This window comes from Podarcis filfolensis (assembly GCF_964270895.1).
Source record: "Podarcis filfolensis genome assembly, chromosome: 7".
Classification (NCBI taxonomy): Eukaryota; Metazoa; Chordata; class Lepidosauria; order Squamata; family Lacertidae; genus Podarcis; species Podarcis filfolensis.
In genome coordinates, this window is record NC_139603.1 from 22,738,986 (window position 1) to 22,760,579 (window position 21,594).

A 21,594-nucleotide genomic window follows, 5' to 3' on the forward strand; every position below is an offset into this window, starting at 1 on the left:
AGTGCACTCCCCTGTGTTGTGGTGAAATGGAGGGGGAGGGGCTTTCTGCTTAAACATACATCTTCCAGAGCCAGCCCAATCCCCAGACACATTGGTGAACCCTGATGTGCCCCAGATCCCCAGTAAGGGACTGGAAGGTATAAACGCCCAATGCCTAAGCCAAAGTCTTCCTAAATCTGAAAGTGTAATAAAGTTGTGGCCAATTTTAATCCCATAACACATTGTCATGAGTCATTATTCCACCCAGGTGTCACCTGGGGTCAGGGGGTCTCTGCGTGGGCACACAAATAAAAATTGCTAACCAGCAGCTAGCCTTGACAATGCTTTTCTTTGGATAGTTAAGTACAATATGCTGCTTTTTCTCTATTCCATTTAAAATATTTGCGGGGGGGGGGGGGACCAGAACAACAGAAAGGAACCAGAAGGACATAAAATTCACCCCCGGTCAATTATATTTCTCCAATAACTATGTTGTTGAAATAGCAGAAAGAAACAATCTGAAAGCAGAGCTATAGCATATATTTAAAGCACACAACCTCTTCCAAAGAATCCTGGGAACTGAAATTTTCCCCTCACAGAGCTACGGTTCCCAACACCTTAAAAAAAACTAGCTAGACCTGATGGGAGTTGTAGTTCAACATTATCTGGAGGTCCAAAGGTTCCTCACACCTGCATTAGTACAACAGAAAAGTGGTTGATCATATTCCTGTATTCTGAAAATACATGCTAATACTTGCCCAAACATCCCTTTGTATGATTAGTTATTTCAAAAGATGCTGTGCACCAGATAATTAGAAGACATTTCTGTGGCAGGTACTCTTGAAACTGCTGAATTAAAAGAAGAAGAAGAAGTTAAAGTGGCATTCTTAAAACAGTTGGTGACTGTTTTCTATATATATTTTCATATATTAGCTCAGCCATCAAAAAGCAAACCAAGGAAGGAAAATGGCTGCACAGAGTGCTAATCCTGCGATGACTTTTTTTTAAAGAGAGGTATAAATATATGTTAACTGAACCTTACATTTCAATTTGATAGCAGGAGCAGGCCATTTTCAATCATGGAAGCATTTACCCTTAGAAAAATGTAAATGAAGCTAAAATGGCAAGAAAGCATCCTGTGCATATTCAAATGAGAAATAAGCACACAGACCAAGCTGGAGATGAAAACATAATGTTTTGTGCTTATTAATGCAAGCTGTCATGGCACCAGGTTTTTCCTCTCACCCCCCTCCCCCTCGAGACTCTTCTCCAAGTGGAAGGTAGGCGAATGTCTCATTATTCAAATCAATGCAAGCTATCTGGCAGCGAAGTCTCAACAAACAATCAAAATATTTATTAAGGATTTTAATATGGAGAAAAGGTCAAATACATAATTTGATCTGATTTTCTCTTCACAAATAATATCTGACATATGATTTTTTTTAAAAAAAATGACCTGAAAATGAGGAAGAGATGATCAAAACAAACAAATAAACCAAAAAGAATCTCTTCGCAAATATTTCTTGCAATGGCCTCAATTTACTGAATAATGTAATGCTTCTTATTGAAAAGCACAGAGTCACTGGAACTCAGAGTTGATCTGGTGGCGTGGAGACCAAACTAGACATTAACTGGAGATCACCAGTCAGTTCTCCCCAAGTGTCTCACTCTGGAAATGGACTGGGGGTGGGGGTAGGGAGATGTGATTTAAGTCACATTTAAAGGCAACCATGCCTAATCTGCTCTTTCCAAAAGAATCTACAAGCTGAAACATCCCTCCAAATCTCGCCCTGTAGTTCCCCAGCCACGTAATATGTACAAAAATGCATATATATGGGCAAAATGTGCATAAAATGCATAGATTAGCAAAAATATGCAAACATGCACCATCTTATGGAGAATAATATACAAAAATGCATTGTATTATGGAAAATATGCTCTGTAAAAATGTGTATAATGGGGGGAACTTACACTAAAATGATGATGAATTTTCTTGAGGGCTTTTAAATTCTAAAAGTCTCAAACTGGTGTGGAAATGTGGGAGAACTAAACTTAAGAGTGGAAAAATGAGAAGCAGAGAAGCCCAGACTGACAGATTCACACATCCCTAACCACCTCCCACCTTTGTGTAAAAACAGCTTCAGGCTATGGATTGGGGCTGCAGTGCTGAGAAGGAGGAGTCACATTACTCTTGTCCAGGAAGATATTCATTATTAAGGGAGATAAAGACAGGTATGATATGCTTATTCGCTGCTATGTTTTCCTTTTCATGGCTAATAGTAGCTCTGGAGGAGTGGATTTGCACTAAGGAATGGCTATATCCCAGATCCAAATTGCCCTTTGCAATAGTTGCTCTTAAGAACCCCCCCCCCCAAAGATGGTGAGATATCTATTTTTATACATTTTTGTTCGCTAAATGAATCTTGCCCTTTCTTCCAAAGAAGCCCAGGGTGGCATCTAGTTTAGTGCTTGTTCTTAGACTGAGGTAAACCCAACATGCATCAGTTTCAGCACCTCTCAGGTGGGCTCCATTGCCATCATAAGAGAACAAGGGAGGCGTTCAAGGTGAGTTTCGGCAACTCTTTTTCTAGAAAAATAGCACTGTTCCAAGCTAGCCACATGATAGTTAGAAGGATAACTAGGATAACTCCATATATTCCACCCTGAAATCCTTAGTGGGAGAAATCTGGATACGAAAGGAATAATCATCAACCAACTGCTCAGCCAGTAGACATGCTGCTTTTTAAACTGCTCACTGGGTTATATATTTGGCTGTGGGAGCTTTGGCTATGAAAATTGAAAAGTGCTCCAGCTGTGTGTTTGTTTGTTTTCTCTTGCATATGTCCATATCTCTTCTTTGGGATCCCTGCCAAAATTGTCAAGGTGACCCAATACGGAGAAAGTTAGTCTTACTTATTGGTTCATCAAAATCAACAGGGCAAGCTACTCACTCTTAAGTGATGTTACCAGGATGTCACAGCAACCCCTGAAGCACAGTCCTCTCTACTGCCGCTCTGACGCAACATCAAAAGCCCTGAAAAAAGAAGTGACCATGGTCCATGCAATAGCTCCTTCTTAATTCCAATTTCACCACAGTTTGGGGAAATGTGACAGTCGGCACAGAGATGAGTCAGATTGAGCCATATGATTCCTCCCACAAGTTATTGGGTTTCCGTCATGCTGACAGCAGAGTTCAGATAATGTCAGAACAGATCACATAAGCCACTCTACACATTCTGTACTGTGAAGTGTTAAGACAAAGGTGGTAGAATGATGAGTTGTATCCTTCTGACTGCAGGTCAGGTAATAATTTTTTGAATGCTCCTCTACATCTACAAGGACACGGGTGGGCTTGGGCTTGCCCTTGCTCTTGGGCTTGCCAATCAGAAGGTCAGTGGTTCGAATCCCCACGATGGGTGAGCTCCTGTTGCTCAGTCCCAGCTCCTGCCAACCTAGCAGTTCGAAAGCACACCAAAAGTGCAAGCAGATAAATAGGTACCACTCCAGCGGGAAGGTAAACAACGTTTCTGTGTGCTGCTTTGGTTTCGGTGTTCCATTGCATCAGAAGTGACTTAATCATGCTGGCCACATGACCTGAAAAAAACTGTCTGTGGACAAACGCCAGCTCCCTCGGCCTGTAAAGTGAGATGATCGCCGCAACCCCAGAGTCGTCTGTGACTGGACTTAACTGTCAGGGGTCCTTTACCTTTACCTACATTTAAAGTTTCCTGGACCTCAGGAGGGGGGCACCCTGTGGCCCTCCAGATGCTGTTACCATCACCCTTGGCCACAGGCTCATCCTAGTTAGGAATCCCATTGCCAGTCCAGGGTAATCCAGCCATACCCCCATGCTGCTATGTTTCAAGGTCGTCTCCAAACCTCATGACAGATATTAAAATGCCCATACCTGAATACCTCGACTTGGATAATGGAACTGTGTTCTTCTTGCATTTTTAAAAAATAAAGACACTATTGTCACACTCTTCGAAAATTCCTCCCTAGGGGATTACCGTGGTTTACATTATAATGTGTCCTTACGAAGATGAAAACTTTTGAAGGTGCATTTCTGCAAACAAGTGTGCTTTCATACCTAAAAATATCTCACTGCTGTCAGAGATTTTTAAGACCTAAATCCTTATTTGTCATTCATGAAACTCTATGTGCAATTATACTGTAGAGGAATTAAATCCTGCAGCCTCTATGGAAAACCTGACAAATATATAAAGGGGAAGAGGGACCACCAGCATTCTAATATGAAAGAGCAAAAGTAACCAACTGGTATACACCTTGTGGAATTGGGATTTAGCCTGTGATTCTGTTCCCCTTTGATTCCCAGCAACTAGTATTCAGATGCATATTGCTTCCAAGAGTGGAGCCATCATGCAGAACAGCCATTGATAGACTTATCACCAGTAAAATGCTGATGATGTCAGGATGCTGTCCGCAGCTCCCAGCTGGTTGCCCAGAAAAATATAAAGCCAAGGGAAAGTTTCTTACAGTCCTTTTTTATTTCAAGCTTCACAGAGAGAGGTTACAGAACCAGCCTCTTGGATAATGGCATTGTCCCGAGAGAATTTCCACCCCCCGTCTCTCCCACTTCCTCATTCGTCATCATCATCATCATCATCATCACCTCCTCTATGGATGCCACTAAGTGCCCTCTGTCTTTGAGCTCTTTGTTCTCATACTTTTAAGGCTTGCCGGGTTCTGGGAGATGGTGGATCTGGGATGCTTTCTAATGACAACATGTCAGCCAGGTGTTGTTCTGGCTCTCCCATGATTTCCCAACTTTCCCCCTCATCTGCCTCTGAGCTGCTTCCTCCCTCACCCCCCTGTTGTAGGGTCAGGATGGGGAGGGGGTCGCCACCATTCCTCCTCTGCTCAGTCCCTGACAATTAGTTTTCTTTAACAGTGGAAGCAGGTTTTCAGATTATGCACAGCCCTTTTTCAGGCTTTGATTATGAGAGCAAAAAACGAACATCCAATAATCTAGATAGAATCAACTGGGTTGTCAGGCTGGTGGTTACTTGGTTGCAGAAGTTTACTTGCCCTTGCTGTTGGCATGGAGATAGTCTAGGTTGAATGCAAACATGCCATTCTGATGTTATGTGTGATGTCACAAAGAGGATATGCTTTAAGTCTTGGTAAAGCCAGAAACAGTTAACAGTCAGACTGCATCTCAGCATTGTCAAGATGGATCTCCATAGCAGGTGATGAATAGTTTTATTTGGGGGATATATTAACTTTTATTACTGGGGAAAAGTTTTAGATTGGTTTGCCAGTTTGTACCCCATCAAGTTGAGGCCAATAAATATACATTCACAACCCTGTATCCATCAAACAATCAACTTTATCTGTGACTTTGGGATGGATTCATACAACCACATTTCCTTTCTCCACTCTATACCCCGCATCTGTCCCACTTCCTCATTCGTCAACCTCATCACCTCCTCTACGGGTGCTGGTAAGTGTCGGAAATATAAGGATTGATAATAGTTAATTCTTTCAGAGTCCCTTTATTGTAAGACCATTATCCAGTTGAAGTTGGCGTCGTGGGGCAGAGGCACATATCTGACTTCCCAACAGCTGAGTCTCTGTTGCTTCCTGGGAGGAAGAGAGGGAGGGGCAAGGCAGCTGGAAGGTTGGCATGGTGCAAAACTACCAATAGTAGTGCCAGATTGGCTCTGCCAATGTGTTTGCACCATGCTGACCACTCTGCTGCCTTGCCTCTCCCCTTCCTGTTAAGAAGCTGCTGCTTAGCTACCAGTAGCTTAAGTAAGCATCCCCATCCTCACAAACAGTTGCTACTGCTGTTATCAAAGATTATCAAATAGCACCACAAGCCTAATCTGAAAGTAAACCTACGATGTTAAAGGAAAACATTATGAAGATGATGTATAGATGGTACTTGACCCCTGTAAAACTAGCAAAGATTTATCGCAATAGTGATAATCTTTGTTGGAAATGTAAAGAAAAAGAAGGTACTTTTTTCCATATGTGGTGGACCTGTCCCAAGGTGAAAGACTTCTGGGAGAAGATTTATAACGAACTGAAAAAAATGTTGAAATATACATTTATTAAGAAACCAGAGGCCTTTCTTCTTGGAATAACAGGTTTAGAATTGCCCGAGAAAGATGTTAAATTATTTTTGTATGCCACAACAGCCGCCCGAATATTACTTGCTAAAAATTGGAAAACACAAGAACTACCAACAGTGGAAGATTGGCAGATGAAGATGATGGACTTTTCGGAGCTAGCTGACCTGACTGGAATAATCCGTGACCAGAAAGAAGACGAGTTTCAAGAGGACTGGAGGAAATCCAAGGACTATTTGAATAAATATTGTAATGTAAAAAATTAGAAATTACTTGAAAGAAAAAAATAGGCCTAGGATAAAATTAAGTTATAATTAAATAAATGGGATTCAGAATGTTAAGAAAAGTGAATAAGATGGACTATAATTGGAAATTGTTTTAGTTTAATAATGATATTGGAAAGCTGTTACTTTTAATTACAAGGAAACTCAGAAGGGAGGGATTTGAGGAAGTCAACCAAGATGTTTAAAAGGTTGGATTTGTGGAGAATTAAGTTTTTATTATTGTCTATCTGTTATTTATTGTTCCCCCTTTTCCCCCTTTCTTCTTTTTTCTTTTTCCTTTTCTGTTTTTGTGTATCATCTTGCTTTGTGTTTTGTGTTATCACAGTGGAAAATCTAATAAAAATTTATTAAAAGTAAAAGTAATCTGAAAGTAAACCATTCCGGTTCTTCACCGCTACCACCACATTGAGCATTGTATCTGATGGTGGCTTGGTTATTTGGCCTACACTGTGCCATACAAGGACCATAAGAGCAAACAAAATTCATCAGGCCAGAGGTGACTGCCCAGCAAGACATACATTAAATAATGGAGCCTCTAGATAGTTCAAGGCAGACCATAACTTAGCATCACAATGGAGCTAATGCAGTCTGAACTGAAGCCGATACATTCTCAGAAGAAATGGAGGCATGAAATTGCTGAATTAACCTTTTGCTACACTGAATTAGCTATGTCATCTATCATTGCAGTGGTAGTGTGTGTGTGTGTGTGTGTGTGTGTGCATACAGTATTATTCCGCTGAGACAGAATCAATTTTTTTCCTTGTTAAATCAAATGACTATCATAGTCAAACATGCTATGTTAATAATAAATCAAATACGTGTATGAAATCTAACTATATAATCCTAAAAATATTCTGAGTTGTGCGTAGGTGCACTGGACATGAACTTATCAATGTTTAGTATTTTTAAGTCCCTTTGATTTCAATGAAAGCATGGAAGATATCTGTAATCTCACTGAAACCAACAGGAATTCAAATTCAATTAATGGTATCCCTTTAGAGCAGGTCAGTTGCTTCAAATACCTGGGTCAGGTTGTAAGATCAAATAGGTCCTTCTTGGCGCACAGAGAATACATAGCCTCGAACGCATCCAAAGCAGCCTTGGTGATTAGAACCCTGTACTCCAAGAAACAGGCACAAACTGTCAAAGTTGCCTTGCGACTCTTTAAAATGAAAGTCCTCCCTCTTCTGCTGGTGGGCATTGCCTTGGGCTCACGTAGGGACTTTGAAAAATTGGAATCTATCCAAACCCAATTCCTTAGGGCCATACTCAGGATCTGCCCCTCTGTGGCAGGTGCGATCATGAGATTGGAAACCGGTTGTCAAGCCTTTAGGTATGTGGCCCTGAAAGCGAAGTTATGGCTATGGCTGAAGCTCTGTTTCAGACCGGTGGGTTTGGCCCCCTTGATGCTGAGGGATAACTTTAAATCTCCATGGGAAGGGGAGATAGTGGAGGAAGTGCAGAAGTGCGGGTTGTCCTCCCTTTATATAGAGTCCATGACGTATAGCCACGCAAAGGCGGTGATCGCTCAAAGATTAAGGGATATTGCCAGACAGGAGGACATGGCCCGTGTGAAACCTGGGTTGTTTCTGGGGGAGCAGTTGTATCGGGCTGCTCCAGCTCGCTACCTGGCGGATATCCACTACGTGGAATACCGCAGACTATTTACTGCGGCTAGGCTGAATGTTCTTGACTTGACGGTTCTGAAGGGAAGATATGGAGGAGTCCCATATGACCAGAGATTATGCCACTGTGCATTGGGTGAGGTAGAATCCACAGAACACATTTTACTGAGCTGTCCCATCTACAACGATTTAAGACAGTACCTTATAACTCCATACTTACCCCAGCTCAGTTCCCGACAAAGAGGAAAGCAGACAGCATATCTGCTAAATAAGTCTTCTGGGAAAACAACTTTGTCAGTGGCTAAATTCCTTTTCCTGGCACTCAAGTGTCGGAAACGTATAACTGAATGCTTTGATGTGGGTTATCTGTGAGAGGTCTAGTACTGTGGCCCTACCTTATTTACAAATTGCACTATTTAAAAATCACAATATACCGGTATTTTGTGCTCAACAGGGATTGGAGATAGTGTAACTTTGTGCTGGCTTAATTTATACTGCCTTCCTTTATGCCAGTGTATTGTGCATAGGAATTTTCCCCAAGTGAACACCATATCTAGAACAAATCCATATTTAGGCATGCTTCAATAACGTGTAACTATTTGAGCAAGAATGTGGATGTGACAATATGCACATCAGGATGGATAGCTTATTCAAAGCAATGCAGCATGCACAGAATGCATCCTAATCGTGAACACAGATTCAATTTCAATTTGTTCTTGGATAAACTTGTTTATGCTGGTGGATCTCCAAAGCTGGACATTCTTTCAAAAAAAGAAAAAGATTTTTGACTGTCTCTATTTTGTATTCATTTAGGAGTTTATTTTTCTCCAGTCCAATACTGAAATAGCTGAATGGTAGAATGTTTGATGCTGGAAATTCATTTTTGGTTATTTAATTATGGATGCAAAGGCATTGTTAGGGGAAGAATATTTTATGTCAAGCTTTTATATGATGACTAAAGGGCGGATTGTTCAAACGCCTTTTAAAATAAATGCTTAATGAAATAAAACTTCCTTTTGTACTTGAGTGACAATCTGCTTTTTCCTTGTTTAATCTGCATAATATATTGCTTAGGGTTTGTGTCTTCATAAACAGCCAGCATCAAAACTAACAACAAAGAAGTCTTTGGCTGTCAGATATGTTTCCCTTCCCTACTCCCCATGTCCCCCTCATCCATTTTTATTTATTTATTTAGTGGGTTAGTTTTCTGGAATTTTAATTTTCCTCTTCTATTGATCTCTGTTGTATGTTCATAGAAATTTAATAATTAAGAAAGTGATTTCTGTGTCGTATGCATGCACAGATGCTAAGCAGATCTGGATCTGATCAGTGCCTTGGGCAGGGGTCCTCAAACTATGGTCCACGGGCCAGATCCAGCCCGCCAGTGTCCTTAACCCGTCCCACCCAGCAATTACAGAACCAGCCGCTGTCTAGTGGGTCTATGTGTCTTTCCATTCTCCAACACACACACTGCATGCGGGGACCAGAACTGACGTCAGGAGCCCCATGTGAGGCGATTGCAACAAATGCAGCATAGAGGAGAGGAGAGGAGAGGAGAGGAGAGGAGAGGAGGGGCGTGAGCGTGCGAGGGAGATGGAAAGGAAAGGAAGGAAGAAGCCAGTCAGCAACGTCACATGCGCCATCGTGAGGAGCCCTTCACTGCCATTTGGAGAAGGAAGAGGTGGCGGCGAGGCCTGAGGTAAAAACATGTGCACGCACACTCACCTGCCCATTCTTTCACCTCAGAGGAGTGCTTGGCTGGGCTTGTGGTGGCAGCACTCCTGGGGTGAGTAGCCTAGCCTGCACTGGGAGGGACGGCTTTTACTTTTACCTCAGCCGACACTCCGTTCTCATTTCTCTCCTCCCTGCCCCCATGCGGTGGTTAGTATTTTGTGAAGTAGCAAACAAGAAAACTGAACATCACAAGAAATCAAACAAGGTTATACTCAACATAGACAATTTTCTCCTCATTCACATTGTGACTGGTAACATTGTGACATATTGCTGTTATCATAGAAATTCATTATTGCTGTTGAAGGAATGGGTTTCCCAAACCCCAAAACTGACTGTGAAGGCAGTTTGAAACTGCACCAAAATCCCTATTTTTCCTTAGCTAACATGCTTTAACTTGAGCTCTTGAGCCGAAACCCAGCTGTATAAAGCTGTGCTCGGAGCCCTCTCCTTTATCAGTTTGTGACGGCAAGTATGGCCTTCACTGTGCCAGTAGAACAGAGAAGACACATCTGTGCTTTATCTTACGTCCTGACCACGAAAGACGCACAGACCCAGTCTGGGAACAGTGCCAGAGTATGTTCTCGGAGATGGTGACCTCTTGGTCCAAGATAAGAGTAGGAACAGGAAGATCCTTTTATGGTCAGAAGTACAGGAAGGAAGATCCTTTTATGGTCAGAAGTATAGGAAGGAATACCCTTTTATGGTTAAGAATACCAGAGCAGGAACATATGTGATGTCAACCTGCGTACATAGGCTGACGTGGTTGGATTCCTAGGGAAGGAGGGAGAGGGTGCCTGGAGGATATATATACTGCATGAAATTTCTCATTTCTTTGGACTTGCTGTGGACTGACCACACAAGTGCCTTCTGCTATCCGGAGAGCAGAATAAACTCTTTCTTTGAACCAACCTCGGTGTCATTTGACTTCCTTCCTCCTGTCCGGGAGCAATGCAGACCCAATCGGTGAACTCCAATAAGGCTACACTGTTATATTCTCATTAGCCAAAAGCAGGCCCATACTTTCCACTGAAATACTTATAAGTTTATGTTGATTAAAATCGTTCTTCATTTTAAATATTGTATTGTTTTTTCCTGTTTTTTGTGCACTACAAATAAAATACGTGCAGTGTGCATAGGAATTCGTTCATATTTTTTTCAAACTATACTCCAGCCCCCAACAATGTCTGAGGGACAGTGAACTGGCCCGCTGTTTAAAATGTTTGAGGACCCCTTGGCTTGGTAAACTAAAAATTCTGCTTTGAGCTCCATGGCAGAAAGGTGGGGTATACTAATAATAAATAAAACCAGCTTTCTTATAACCAGGACAACCTGGCAGAAGTCTCAATGCATTGCACTCCAGGCTTGATGATGCCTGCAATTTTCCCAAATGCAGGACATTCAACTGCACAACTTGATATAGATAACACAGGTACAAAACCAGAATTTGTATTTCCCCTTAATGCACACTTTCAATTTTATCCCAGCATGAGTCCACACCTCAAAAATACCAATCATATCTCTGGATTATTTTCAATTCTGGACATGGGATGAATGAGTAAGCACCAGGGATTTTGTCTCCTGTTTCCATTTTTGTCAGATTTCTCTGACATCCCTAATTGGGGCCAACATTTTTGGTTCCAAGGGCAACTGGATGCCTGGTCTTTTGCATCCCCACCTTCTCCATAAGTTTTTATAAGGTGGTATAGAAATGGGATTGGGAGCAGGAAAGAAAAGATTTGAAGGTAGGTCAAGGTTGATAGCAAAACATTACCAGAAAGGATTACGGAGCGCCATTTCAGAAAATCATATTTTCAGTTGCATTTATGATATTGCTATTTGCCATACTTTAGGTGTGATTAAACTTTGCCATGTGTAGAAAAAAAATTCTTCCCAAGTCTCTTAACTGCAGAAACAGCAGCCAGTGTGTTTATCAGGAAACCTATTGCAAGGCATCAATAATGCTGTTAATAACAGCTCATGTGTTTTCACCTTGTCCCTGCACTGAACCGAGAAACAGAATTATCCAGGAAGACATCAATGCTATTGTTGCAGCTAAATGGGGGCCATTTTTAAACGGCAATGAGGAACAAGTTGAGACACAATAGCCATTGTTTTATTTACTTGTTTAGGGCTGATAGTCATGTACATGTTCCTTAAAATTAAATGCAGTCTATGCATTGAAGTAGAGGAGGTGAGCTTTTCATAACAAGAAAAGATTGTTTCGAGGAATGGAGGACGGCCTTGACAAAATTTGTTTGGCAAGGAAAGAAACCTCGCATTAAACACAAACTACTGATAGACAGGAGAGAGAGGAGGATTCACATTACCAAATTTCAAAATCTATTATGAAGCTGAGTGTCTAATTTGGATTAAAGACTGGATTCTATTGGAAAAATTAGATATACTGGACCTAGAGAGCTTCAACAACAGATACGGGTGGCATGCCTATCTAGGATACAACAAAGTCAAAGTCCACAGAGGCTTCACCAATCACATCTTTAGGAGCACTCTGTATAAGGTGTGAACAACTTACCAACCATTATTGGAACCGCATAAACCATGGCGGCTGTCACTATTAGAAGCTTTTTCAGTTAGTAATAGAAGAAGAAGGCCAACTAAAGTTGAAAGCATTTGAGGAAATAAGGCACCATCTCACAGATTGGCTTCAATACTACCAATTAAACAATATCTTTACTTTGTATAAAAAAATCAGGCTTTGGAAAAGAAGAATCAAAACTACAAAAAGTATTATTAGGAAACAATAAAAGAAAATATCTAAAGTATATGATTTATTATTAGAGTGGGACAAATAAAAGAAGTACAGGTCAAATGGGCCCAAGATATTGGACATGCAGTCCAATTAGACCAGTGGGAAAGGCTATTGAAAACTGATATAAGATTCACTGCCTGTTATTCCATAAAAGAGAATATCATGAAGATGTTTTACAGGTAGCATATGACACCATCAAAGATTGCCAAAATATACAAGACAAAATCCAATCTTTGCTGGAAATGCATGGAAGTAGAAGGTACTATGATACAGTTATGGTGGGGCTACGAAAAAGTAAAAAATGAAAATGAAAAAAGCAGTTGCATCCATGAGGAACTAAAAAAGATGCTCAGAATCTCTTTGGGGGGGGGAACCTGAGGCACTTTTATTAAGTATAATAGGAAATGAGGTACCCCAAGAAAGAAAGAAAATATTTATATATGCTACTGCAGCAGCCAGGTTACTACTTGCAAAGGAAATTATATACCCACAAAAGAGGATTGGTTATATAAATTATCTGAATTTATAGAATTGGCAAAATTAACTGCAGCAATAAGGTCAAACAAATCAGAAATTAAGGTCACAATGGATATGGTTTGAAGAATATATGAGTAAACACTGCTCTAAAGATAGCATGCTGATATGTTTAGACTAAGCTGTAAAGCTGATCTAGAAAAAATAACAGTTTAATAAGAGACGTAAGGTAGAGATACATGAATTGCAATGCAAATAGGAACTTTAAAGTAACAAAGATGATGAGCGCTGGCAGAGGGAAGCCACATTGGTGTGTTATTATTTACCTGTTTAATGTATTTTTTTCTTTCCCATACCTTTTCCCTTTTTTTGTCTGTAAGTGTATGTGCATTACTGTTTTGTATGCATGTCTAAATAAAAAATTAATTTTAAAAAAAATAAAACAAAACAAAAAATAGCAAATTAAAATTATTATTATTATTAAATGTAGTTATTCGTACTCTGAAGTGAGACCCATTGAGTCCTGTGGGGCTTGTTCCTATGTAGATGTATATTGGAGCTGTCTTTGGTACTATGGCACCCTGAACTAGGCCAAAATTTGGCATCCCCCCAACTCCAATGCTATCCTGAGCTTTGGGAAGAAGGTGCAAGGGCTCTGCCAGCATACTAGAGTCCTCTCACCTCCTTCCGAAAGCTGGCCAGATGCTTACTAGGCTTTGTGAAGGAGGAAGGGGGACTCTAGGACCCTGTCAGAGCCCTCATGCCTCCTTCCTGTAGATGGGCAAATGCTTACCTAATGCCCTCTCTGCTTGGTGCCCAGTGTGGGGGAACTGGTTGCACCGCCTTAAAACAGCCTCTGTGTGCCAACCTTGCGTACCAACATGGAGACCTCCAGATGTGGTCAAACACCCATCACTCCCAGACAAGATGCCTGATAGTCAAGGATCATGGGAGCTGAAGTGAGGAATGGGTGTATATGTCATTTTCACTCAGTTTTTTTCCTAATTTTAAATTCAGTTCTCCACATTTCCACATCAGTTTGTCCCTCCCTCCCCCCCAAATTAAAATTTCTCCTGCAATATGTATTTTTGCATGTGGTTTCCTTCTTATATAATGTACTTTTGTATGTTATTCTCACTATGATATGCACTTATATGCACACTTTACCCTAGTTTATGCATTTTTGTACGCATTACTTGGCTGGATATATACACTGCAGAATTTGGAAAGTGTGCTCTTGCTACAAACTGAATTGAATTCATGCCCCCACAACATTAGTTGTATTCCAACAACATTCTGGAGGGCACCACTTTAGCACAGCAATGCCGATTTTCAAATTGCTGGCCTCTTTGTGAGGCTTCAGAGCTTAAGGGAGCAATCCTATAGCAAGATTGGCTGGGATGAGCAGGTTAGATCCAGCAGATATACAAGTAAACTGGGAGGTTCTCAGTGCAGTCAGTCTGTGTTGGGCTCAGTGGCGTAGCGTGGGGGGTGCAGGGGGGGCCGGCCGCACCGGGCGCAACATCTGGGGGGCGCGCTCGCCGCCTCCAGAGTCGCCAAACAGCCTCGGGGGCAGGCTGTAGCAGAGCCCCATGTCTCGCGGAACCGACGAGCTGTGCGCGCATCCGGGCTGAAGGCGTCCGGCAGGCAGCGGCTCTCAGCGCTCGCTGCGGTCCCCGCGCGTCAGGGCCCCTCCTCACGGCCCCACCGCCGCCGCCGCTGCTGCTGCAGCTGCTGGGCCATGTTGCATTTTCCTCGCCTCTCTGCCCTCCTCCTCCAGGCAAGCGGCGTCGTTTGGGCGGCAGCGCCAGCGGCAACTCGCCTCAGATCACCTGACATGGACCCGCCGCTGCCGTGGCTACCTTACCGTAAATACCCCAGCCCAGGCAGCAGCAAGAAGAAGCTGGCAGCGGCGGCAGGTTAGGGGTTAGGGGGCGCAAATTACTTGCCTTGCCCCGGGTGCTGACAACCCACGCTACGCCGCTGGTTGGGCTTACTCCTTCAGCCTTGGCTAAACTGGAGATACACCAGTGTATCTCCTCCATCTCGGCTCAGCTGAGACCCAGCTGGCTCAACCAAGCCCGGCAGATCTTAAACCAGCATAAACCCTGAAAATGGGGTGTCCTGGGGCTGTGGCAGGGGCAGGCCCAGAAAGGGAGAACTTTGCTTGGATCCTTAGCCTGTTCAGTTGCATCATGTGACCTCACAAACTGCCACCAGTTAAGTTTGTGGTAGTGGTGTAACTCAAACATTATTCTTAAAGCTTCAGCTGCCTCAGCCAGCAGTAGCCCCACTGCTGAAGCAGCTTTTAATGTGGTATAACTTTACACCATCTTCACTTACACCAGGTTGTTCTACACCAGCCTTCCCTGGAAGGTTAAGAAGAATGAAGAATGGAATTATTTGGGTGTGTTAAAACAATGCAGGTAGATTACTAAATGATGTTTTACAGAAGATCATTAAGACATCATTGGACCTCTAGGAATGAAAGAACAGGCCCAATTACATTTTAAGATGCATTAGGCCCTAAGAATTGTCAACGTGGTTGAACTATTTATGGATATCTAAGGCGCTTTGAAGTATTAAGATAGATGAAGCAGATAAGGTGATACTGAGCCACAGTTCAATTGTTTCATCACTGAAATGTCAATCATCTCCATAAGATGATATACTGCCCTTTAGGCAGGTTTAGTGAGAGAGCCATTTTTCTGTAAAAATATTTTAGCCAAGATAGAGCATAATTATAAAGCCCAGTACTGTCATTTTTCTACTCTATCGGATGATCCCCATTTAATATTTATTATTCCAGGTATCTAAAAAGTCATTATCTATAATGTACCAATCAAGATATTCCCAGGGACTCATACAGAAGTAATGAAAAACTCTGGCATATTCAGAAGAAAGAAATTGCTGCAAAGACAGATTCCAGTGATTTGATCAGACATTTCTAAAAGTTCCCAGCTGTGGAGCTCGCAATTTGCAACCAATCCACAGCACTTATTCCAATGGAAGAATGTGCTTTCTGTGACAGATAAGTTGCAGTCATGAAGAACAGATCCCTTCTCTCCTCAGTACAGGGGTGCCTCCATGGGGTAGCAAGGGGGTACCTATCTACACCTCTGAAATATTCCACACTGCCCCATTTGCTTCGCCAGCTTTCAAATACAGTATACAGTGGTACCTCGGGTTACAGACGCTTCAGGTTACAGACTCCGCTAACCCAGAAATAGTACCTCTGGTTAAGAACTTTGCTTCAGGATAAGAACAGAAATCGGGCTCCAGCGGTGTGGTGGCAGCAGGAGGCCCCATTAGCTAAAGTGGTGCTTCAGGTTAAGAACAGTTTCAGGTTAAGAATGGACCTCCGGAACGAATTAAGTACATAACCAGAGGTACCACTCTACTAAGTTCATGTATAACATGGATTTTGTACCCAAAAAACTGGGTCCTTACCATCCATTTCTCCACCAAATGAGTTTCTGTGGAGTTGCCTGTGCCACAAAGCTGATCTCCATTTCAGTCTTTTATGGAAACATAATTTCCATAATTCCCCATCCTCCAATGCCATGAACTATTTTTTTGGTACCTTCAGTTTAAATAAGGGATCTAAATCTCAGAATCAAAAGATATCTGCTCCATCAGACTGATTTGCTCATTTTAATACAAAGGTGTCTTCATTTGCTCCCTTCTGCTTTCAGTTTTAATAAATATTGGTTCAAAGGATTTTAGCAGTGACACAGGTGCTTTATCTGTTATCTTCATATTTTATTCAAAGAGCTAAATGAGAATCCTTTGATGATGAAATACACACGAGGAATGTAGCGCCATGTACCTCTGACTTTAATCAATCCCCGAAGACGTATCTACCATACTAGATCAAACAAACTGCATTTTTGATTTAGTCTGAAGCTAGGAAGACCTAACAATGCACATTTCTTTCCTTCTTCTTGATGGGGCTCACGATAAGCAAATGGGCAACCAGATAGAAGTTTCTAAGGCATTGTCTCTTGCATATAAAGGGACACAGGCATGCATGCATTACTCCATCTGCAAATGCATAATGTACCTCTAAGTTTCTTGGAGTGGGCATATTTACAGCTTTATCCTCCTGTATTAATAATAATAATATTGTTTTACAAATTGCAGCATAATTGAGAACAGCAATAACAAAGATCTCTCACGTGCCATTGTCACAGTATATACAATAATTTTCTGTGTATAAGACTAGGTTTTTCAACTCAAAAATAATGTTTAAAAATGGGGCTTGTCTTATACACAGTCAGTGCATTGTGGGGCTGGGTGATTGGTAGCAGCCCCCAATATAGCCCCCTGTCTTATACACAGGGGCATCTTATACACAGTAAAATACGGCAATTCAAAATTGGAGTTGCCATATGTCCTCTTTTTCCAGGACACATCCTCTTTTTCATCGGTCATAGTGACCCAAAGTTAAAAGTGGAAGTCGGCAAAGGTGTCCCCTTTTTGCTTATCAAAATATGGCAATCATAAAAATGGGTTTTTTTGAACAGGAACTCAGAGGCATTGAGTTCTGTGTGTGTGTGTGTGTGTGTGTGTGTGTGTGTGTGTGTGTTGGGGGGCAGGAACAGTGGTACATTGGTTTAAGAACAGCTTAGTTTATGAACAACTTGGATTAAGAACGCTGCAAACTCAGAAGTAAGCGTTTTGGGTTGGGAACTTTACCTTGGAAGCAGAACATGTTCCACTTCCTGTTGAGTGTGTTCCATTTGTAAATTGAGTCCCCCGCTGCTATGGGAAAGCACGCCTTGGTTTAAGAACGCTTTGGTTTAAGAATGGACTTCTGGAATGGATTAAGTTCATAAACCAAGGTACGACTGTATGTTAGAATTCCTGCTCCGTGATTGCAGTCATAGGATTGTTGTCTTTAACATGACAGTGTATGTTTTGACTCCACAAAGTGGGAAGTGACGGAGATAGGATGGTTGTGTTACTGTGTTCCGTGAAGTGGGACTATTGTCTTTTGTTCTTTCTCTTTGCTGTCTGATGCTAGAGAGAGAGGGAGCCATGCTGCAGTGCTCTGTGGGTGTTTATATGTAAATAAAGTAGATTAGCCAAAATGCTGAGTTGCTGAGGTCTGTTACGCAAGTTGTGAAGACTCTGTGGATCCCTAAATGTGCCAATGTCTGTTGGCATCGGTCACTGTGATGTTCAGGCTGAAGAAAGCTAATGAAGCTCCCAAACGATCGACCAGGAGGGAGGTAACATTCCAGTCAGGCATGTGTCTCTGCCAGGGTCCTACTTGAGTGTAGGACGAGCTCCTGACACTGTACACCCAATGCCTGAACCAAAAATCCACCTATATCTGTAATCAATAAAGTTGTGGCCATTTCTAATCTACAACATTGTCTGCTTGAGTTTATTAACCACTTCTTAGGCACAGTCGAGCGGGGGGAGGCACTGCAACTGGGCTAACAATAAACAAGTAAACAAACTTCGTGGTGAGTTCCCCAAACCCCCCCCCCCCCCAGGAAAAAAACACACTGATGAAATCAGATAAACAATCTGATATAGCCACTACACATCCAGCATGGGTAGTTGGAGGTTGTGAACTCTCAGGAGAAATGTTTATGCAAGTTAAGAATGGAACCCATCCCATGTCCAACTGATTAGATATAACTTGGCCCCTCCCATTCAACAGGTCCTGTGTTAATCTTTTATTGACAGTGAAATGCTAAACAAGCTTGTCCCAACTTGCAATTAAAAAAAAAAATCAGAAGAAGTTTTACATTCTCCTGTATAATTGTTGGCACATAAAATCAATCTAGAAAATGCTTCAAAATGAAAAGGAAGCATCTATTAAAATATAAATGCAATTTATTTAGGTACCATATCTTCCTAATGAGATTTTGGCAGGAATCCATTTATTCTTGGTTGTATACTAAAATTTGTCCGGATTAAGCTTCAGCATATGGTAGGTCCAAAACATTGATAATAGTGGGCCAATGAACTGGTCAGATATTGATCACTGCTCTTGCCTTTGCTGTAAGTTGACATCATAATGAAGAAGAGTTTAGATTTGATATTCCGCTTTATCACTACCTGAAGCAGTCTCAAAGTAGCTAACAATCTCCTTTCCCTTCCTCCCCCACAACAAACACTCTGTGAGGTGAGTGAGGCTGAGAGACTTCAGAGAAGTGTGACTAGCCCAAGGTCACCCAGCAGCTGCATGTGGAGGAGCGGGGAAGCGAACTTGGTTCACCAGATTACGAGTCCACTGCTCTTAACCACTACACCACACTGGCTCTCTCTATTGCAATGCCAAATGGCATTTGTGACTTCACGGGTAACATAACTGATGAATTGACTAGTAAATTCAGTGATCCAGTGTTGCATAGCAAACAGTATGGTGGACTTTGACTTGAAAAACTGTGTCTTAACTTTCCACTGGCCCATGACGCCATGGGATATTTTTTTGATGTGATGCTTATTCTGAAAGAGCAGAGATGGCCTAATCTGGATCCTCTAAAGTATATGTTGTGAACTGCCCTGAGATCTACGGATGAAGGGTGGTATGCAGATTTAAATAATAGTAGTAATGATTTCTGTTGTGCTTGAGTGTGGCATGACACCCACTTTTGGCCATATTTATTGCTGGCATGGTCAATCAAGGGTGAATGTTGTTTTGGGCTCAGGAATGGTTGTTGTGGATTTGCAAATTCTTATTGTTAATGCTATTGTAGAAGGACTATTTAATTGCATGCACTGAAGGTGCTTTTATGGCCCCCATAAACCTGCTAATCTCTGTGATCAGTGGCTCATTTTGATTGCTTCTCTGTGCCCAGCCTATCAGACTTTCCTCACCCCCTTAAACCAAAGGATGATGCTTCCAGAGTGATTGAAGGGAACCTTGGATGCAAGTCAGTAGTGTTCAGCGGATATACCCATCACTTTTCCTGCTCATTCTGAAATGTTACATTCTAAAATTGACAGTTTGATCATGACTGTGTTTGCTTCCTCAACAAATAAGTTTAATTGATTTAGTAGGACATGCCTACAAGTATATATGATTAGGATTACAGTAATGTGTCCACAAGAGTTAGGCGTTCATTATTGCGGGCCCAATTTTCTGAACTCCCTTTCATCTGAAATTACACAGGACCCCTCTGAACTGAACTGCCAGAGCCTACTGAATACCTTTCTTATTCTAACAGGCATTTTAAGTCATTTCTGGTGCTTTAGTTTTAAAACTAACTTTATCTTGATTGTATTGTTGAGTATGATGACGCTGCTTATGGACAATTGTGATTAAACAGTATATAAATTGTCTAAATAAGTAATAATAATATTTACACCTCAAACATCTGGCTGGATTTCCCCAGCCGCTCTGGGTGGCTTCCAGCACATATAGAAACATAGTAAAATGTCAAACATTAAAAACCTCCTGATACAGGACTGCCTTCAGATGTCTTCTAAAAGTTAGGGAATTCTTTATCTCCTTGACAACTGATGGGAGGGTGTGCCACAGAGTGGGCACCACTGCTAAGAAGGCCCTTTGCCTTGATTGCAGTAACCTCACTTCTCTTAGTGAGGAAACTGCCAGAAGGCCCTTGGAGGTGCACCTGAATAAAGACTGGTCCAATCAAAAAACTGCTTAATTTTGATGTGGGATACTTAAATGTCATTGAGATTAAGCTGGACTTTTCCCCCACTGAAACCTCACTGTTTATTGTAATTTACTCCCTAGTAAGTGTGTGTAAGGTATGACCATGCAAATCTTTGCTCTCTAAGTAGAAGTAAGTAGCACACAAGGCAAGATATTTTAGCCCCTTCCAGTTTGGTAAAAATGAAATGGAACCAGACCCTAACATTTCTCTCTCTCTTTAAGAAGCAGCTTTGAAAGAGAAACATTGTAAAGGGGAATTTCCTTACCACTTTATCCATCACATAGAGCGTGTTACATCCTGAGTCAACAGGAACAGAGAAATTGTGTACAGGAAGCTAGCTGTGCTATGGCTATCTGTGTGTTGGAGGTGTTTTCCTTTATGTCTTCACCCCACTGTGCTTGTTACCGAACTGCAGGCAAGATATCAGCAAGACACACTACAAAAGCATGATACGAACACCAATCTTCAAATCTTGCATGAGAAGCTCAGCTGGGAAAAAATGAACAAAAATCAACATGGTAGTAAGAGGCTGAAAGTGTCCATTTGAGCACTGTAATGGTTATCAGTTCCAACAAGTTGACAAAGGATGACAGATTTTCCCTTCTTTGAATGAATCTTCAAATGAGGATAGGGAAGCCATACCATTCTGATGAAAATGGGAACAGGATCAGAAATCACCAGTGTTTGTATTTTTGTAGTAGTAGTAGTAGTAGTAATTTGCCCCATGTCCAGAATGGAAATCAATCCATAGAATATTATTGACATTATTGACATTCACTACTATTGTTGCTTTCAGTCTGTGAAGTATACGTAATTGATTATTTCCCTCCACCATTTACATTGGAATAATGTAAATAAATTGTAAAAATAAATGTAAACATAATGTAAAAAAATAATGTAAAAAGAAATTGGAATAATGGAATAATGGAATGGCAATGTATTTTATGTAATTATGTAAACTATGTTAGGGTTAGGGTACCTCTGGTTACGAAC

General features: G+C 41.5%; 1 protein-coding gene and 1 long non-coding RNA gene across 2 annotated transcripts in view; one reads left to right on the forward strand and one right to left on the reverse strand.

The window, feature by feature from the left end:
- Nucleotides 1-21,594, reverse strand: part of LOC310767163 (uncharacterized protein) — a 491,354-nt gene that overhangs the window by 219,379 nt on the left and 250,381 nt on the right. The gene's annotated exons all lie outside the window — the stretch shown is intronic.
- LOC310766363 lies at nt 5,213-9,009 on the forward strand. The gene is made up of 2 exons (XR_014550098.1): nt 5,213-5,443; nt 8,797-9,009. It is a non-coding gene; the product is annotated as an uncharacterized lncRNA (long non-coding RNA).